Raw genomic sequence first — 6,000 nt, 5'->3', positions numbered from 1 at the left:
AACTTCTCAAATTTCTATTTTAATTTGTTCAGACAGTTTGCACAGAGATGTTCTGATTTAGAACAGATGAAGTAAAGTCTTTTTTTCTTAATCTCTCTATTATACACTCTGTTCACAGAAGCTTGTAAAGCTCTCTCTCTCTGCTCAGTAGTCAGATATAAATCTCTCTGTATCTTATCATCTTTTTCTAACAAATCTGTTCTCTGTTATTCTAGCTCTTACAGAGTCAGTCAGTGATTTACTCTTCACAAGTCTATAGTTCTCACAGTGATTCATAAGTAGTGAATAAGAGTCATCAGTTTCTTCAGAGCTAAGAGTTTAGAGTCTTACTCAATGAGCTTATTCTGTATATCTTTATTCAGTCTCTTTATAAATATTATCATTCAGATCTTGTTTCAGAGTTCTGTTTTCACAGATCTCAATTCACATCATAATTTTATAAAGCACTGTGAGTAGTCTTTATCAGATTTCTCACCTCTTTTTCTAATATTAATAATCACAGTTCAGATGTTCTCTGTTCAGCTCACAGAGTTTCTCAACTTATTCTCTAGATAGGTCTTGAGAACAGATCAGTAGAATCTCTCATAATCATTCTCTAGATAATTCAGTCAGTTCTTGACTTCAGTGTAATAGAGATCTGTTATTATGTAGATAACAGCTTCTTCATCTTTCATATCACACAGCTGAGCTTGTAAGTCAATTTCAAATACAAACTTACAAAAGCTTTTATAGATTATAATTCAATAAGTGACCTTAAGTAATTGCAGCTTGAGAAAGTTTCTTTTCAGTTTGTAGATGTCTCTGAAGATCATGTCTAGAGACTCAGTTCAAGAGTGTTTACAGACAGTAAGCATTTCTTATAGAAAAATAGCTTAATTCTGCAGAAGATACTCAAGAATGTTCTTCACTGAGATTGATTTATTCATAAGTTCAGAGAGTTTCTCTGTCACAGATGTAGAGAATAATATCTTATCAGTGATTAATAAGTTCTCTGAGACTTCTTTTATAAGAGTTATTCATGATTCAGATAACTGCTTCTGAGTGTCTGCTGTAGAGTTTGCAGAGATTGAAGCATACAAGTTTCTAGTTCTTTCAGTCATAACAGGTGATTGCTGACTAACTGAGCTTGAAATGTAAGAATAAGTGCTCACAGACAATTATTCAGGTGTTTGCAGCTTGACATGATATGTACTGTTAACTACTAGAAGTATTCACAGTAGAAAGATAAAATGTAGAAGTTAAATGTATAATAGCATTCAAGCTGAGTTATGAATAGTATTCGCGAACTCCAGTCTATATAGTTATGTGTAGCCAAGGGCCACTAGCTCTATTGGTTACGCGAGAGATAGAAATAGAGGTAAAGAATCCGCGAGAAGTGAGATTTCTTACACAGAGTCAGAGTGACTGACAAGCAAGCTTATATCTAAGAACTCAGTGTTCACTTAACTGTTTAACTGCTTCTCTATTTCTTACATGTTATTACACATTCTGATATTTCTTGATAAATAATCATTTCTAATGAGAAGATAATGCATGAATAATCATTTTCTAATAAGAAGACAATAAACATTTTCATAGTATAAGAAGCCTATGCTGAATGAATTGATATTATATTGATAGGTCTTATATAACAAAGATAAAAATGTTAGAGAAGGAAAGAAAGAGAAAGTATGAGAATCAGTGATTGAGATGAATATTTATACATGTATGTAATGATGTACACAGTGAAGCTTCAGAGTGGAAGAATATACGCGTGTTTATAGCAGCTGAGAATCAGCAATCAGAAATGGCTGAGAATTGAAGCATATATATTCAAGAGTGAAACAGAAGAATCTATGAAGTGTAATGAAATAGTCTATATAATTGATCAGGCGCAGCCCGTCACAGCTATATTCTTACACTTCATACTTGTAAATTAAAGACTTAATTATAATTTTAAAACACTGTATTAGTGATTCTGTAGTCACTTATTATAAATTAAATTAAAAAAAACTCTATTAATTTTAAAATTAATTAAGTTACAATGAACTTTTATAATAAGTCTGCAAGCAATCTCTGTATTCTTATATAAATAAAAGTATAAACAGTGAATATATCTCTGTAAGCAGCTTCACTGTTGAAGATAATACTGTCTTACTTAAATCTATATTAATTGCTAGTAGACTAGCTGCTGAGACTATGAATTTCACATTTAATCTCATTTAGTCTGATCTCATACATTTCTTGGCATAAATTCTGCTGAGACTAGTTATCAAAAAAACATGCAAAGTGACTATATATCAGATATTAAAATGAAATTATGACTTGAAAAAAATAAGAAAGTGATCTTATTTGATTTTATTTAGTTTCATTCTTGATATAAAGTTACTATTTTTAGACATTTTAAGGTTTTTTTTAGACTATTTTTAATTTTTTAAAAAGTAACACTTTTTGATAACACTTAAATGAGATTTAAAGTCATTTAAAGCAATAAAAATAATCTAAATTCAGAAGTGAAAATCATAATCTTATTTGAAAAATATGATAAGAGTAGACAGTAAGTCTCACTGAGACAGTATAAAACTACTATCTAATGTTAAAATCATGTAAGAAAATCAGTTGAATTGATAATAAGACTATTAAAAAATCTGGTTCTAATTTCAGATACGGTCACACGGTCAGTATAATCACTAGAAGCAGAAGATATCTGACACAGTTAATATATATATATAATACCTCTGAATGAAAGCTGCTTCAGCTGCAAATACCATATCAGGTAGCTTAAAAGATATGAATTAAAATAAATACAGAATATAACATAAGTTCAAGAGAGAGAGAAGATCTTCTCTTAATAGAACACTTTATACTCACTTAAGATAGTCTTAATCAAGATAGTCTTATTAATAAAATCACTGAAATAATGATATACTTTACTTATTTACAAGAGACAGAATTTTCTGCAGCAGATACAGTGAAAATTATCTGTAAGTAATAATTATAGAAGTAGAGAATAAATTTCAATCTCATTATAAATTCAGCTGTCAGAATAGATAAGTTCTATGAATTCAAGAATAATTACAGTTATATTAAAATGAAAATTATTACAAAGCTCTCAGAACTGAAAGACTATGATATCTAATATTATAAAATTAAATTAAAAGCAGTTTTAATTGACACATTTCACATTCGTACAGATGAAATTGATAATCTTATTCATTATAAGACAGTTGTCAGATCAAATGATAATAAGATGAAAATATCAGTGAAAGAAGCTGAAAATAAAAAGAGAAAGAAAAAGAACAAGAATGATAATAACAAAACAGAACTTATTAAGATAAGCAAGCTCAGATCACAGTAAATTAATTACAGTAGAAGAAGAAATATATTTAATCTTTATTACAAGAACATGTTTAATACAGTGATAAAGTGTAAGTATTACATCTGCTATAAATATAATGAAACTGATTACTTTTTTAAGAACTGAAAAAATCAATTATTAGAATATTAAAGAATTAACTGTTCTATAATTGAATATTATACTGAAAAGAATGCAACATTCTTTATCAGTGAAAAGAACTTTAACTTTATATTAACTGTAAAAGCTCTATCTACTGCTACAGTCTGTAGAGATTCTCTATAATACTTACATACTACAGCTTTCTACACTATGACATCTGATAGAAGTGTCTTTAAATATATACACACTTTAAATAATAAAGAAGAACTTGACTCTGCAGAAGAAATTAATGATGAGCTGATTACACTTACTGATATTAATAAGATCTGTATTTATATAAATGAAATGAAATTGAATCTGCAGAATGTTTACTACTTATCAGTAGTCTTCTATAATCTCTTAAGCTTCAGTCAGCTTGTTAATAAAGTGTTTAACTTTGAACTTCTTCAAGATAAAAATAACTACATCATTGATTTTGAAATAATTAATAAATATAATTAACACTTCTATACTGTGAAAACAAATTATTATATCTATTCTATTCATAGTATCTGTGAAGCTGTTCTAGCTGCAGTTGCACAGACATCTCTGAATTACAATAATATACTTTTTACATAGCATGTTCATCTAGAACATCTGAATATCACTGATATTTAATAACTGATAAAAGATCTCATCTCTGATATTACAATCAAAAGAGGCTCTGAAATGCTGTTCTGTGAGATCTGCAAACTTGTAAAAGTTAAGAAGAAGATCTCACAGATCTCTATAATAAGAGAAAACATCTTCAGTACTTATCTTTACTTTGATATTATAGAAGATAGTGAATTCTTTAACACTCTTAATAATTTTTCTTTATCTCTTCAAGACTACAGATATCTACTTCTTATAATAAATGATATCACATGTTATAAGACTGCTTATTTTCTCAAGAACAAAGATCAGCTACTGAATGTTATTAATTTTCATCTTAAATATCTTCAGAATCTGAATATAAAACTTATATTTACACATTCTGATGAAGCTGCTGAAATAAGTGATTAATAGACATAAGCAGTTCTCGATGAATTCAGTGTTAAATGAGAGTTAACAGAGCTCTATATCTTTAATTAAGATAATATTACAGAATAGTTCATTTAAACTGTTATCTTAAAAGCATATATTATAATGATATAAGCAGGTCTATCAGTCAAGCTATGAACAGAGACTGTGTTTACAGTGATACTATATATTAATATAGTCTTAATGAGCATTCTATTATTTTCAGATACAATTCAACTGAAGAACTGAATCTTACTAACTCTCTATAAAGTATGAGAAGACAGACTGTTCTCACAGAGCAGTGACTTACAGGCAGTTAAATCATCTGTTTACATTCTTAAAGAAGATTCTTAAAAAGATTATAACAAGTTTATCAAACACAGTGAATAAATAATTCTAATTGAATATTATAGTAAAATAATATATAGAATATAAAATCTTATAAAAGATGAAATTATTAAATTCATCAGTGTGAAATTCAATAAGAATGTTATACTATCACAGCTAGTAAGCTCAGCACTTAATAATTATAACATAATTAATATATCTTATATACTGACTACAGACATTCTCACTTATAATAATTATCTCTATATTAACTCATCACTAATCTCTGTATCTCTGCAGAAAGAGTTTCTCTCTATATAGATATCAGTTAAGAATATCTCTCTTTCATTTATTACTATAATCACAGGCTGCAAAGTTAAATATCTCTGAAAGAAAGTTAGTAAGAAGTCATCTGCAACTCTAAAAAGATACAGAAGATCTTAGAAAAATATTATAACTTTCAATCTTATTACTCTGAAGATATTCAGTGTTATTGAATTTCAACTCTATTATATATTCAAGGTCTGTATCACACACTGAGGCTCTGAGACTATTGCAGGAATTAAAGTTCTATAAATATATAAGAAAATAATTACATCTTCACAAAAAGATGCTTAAACAGCTATTATAAAGAAAGAGCTTAACTCTGTAACTAAGTATAAAATTTTCAAGATTATAAATAAGTCAACTGTTAAAACCTGAATTCTTGACAGTCACTGAGTTTATTATGTTAAAACTAATGTGAATAGTGATATATTATTCTACAAGATAAGATAAGTTACTTAGAGTTTTTATTAATAAAAGAGTATTAATTTTAATAACATCTATATCTCTGTCATCTCTGTCTCTGTCATCGGTGAACTGACTGTGTGACTGTGTCTGAGATCAGAATCAGAATATTTAATAGTCTTATTATTAATTTAACTGATCTCATTACAAAATTTTAACATTAGATAGTAGTCTTATACTGTCTCAGTAAGACTTACTGTCTACTCTTATCACATTTTTCAAATAAGATCATGATTTTCCCTTCTCAATTTAAAATATTTTTATTGCTATAAATAACTTTAAATATCATTTGAGTGTTACTAAAAAGTTTTACTTTTTAAAAAATTAAAAATAGTCTAAAAAAAACCTTAAAATGTCTAAAAATAGTAACTTTATGCTAAGAATGAGACTAAATGAGATCAAATGAA

This window comes from Blastomyces dermatitidis (genome assembly GCF_000003525.1).
Source record: "Blastomyces dermatitidis ER-3 genomic scaffold supercont1.6, whole genome shotgun sequence".
NCBI lineage: Eukaryota > Fungi > Ascomycota > Eurotiomycetes > Onygenales > Ajellomycetaceae > Blastomyces > Blastomyces dermatitidis.
This window is presented reverse-complemented; position numbering follows the sequence as displayed.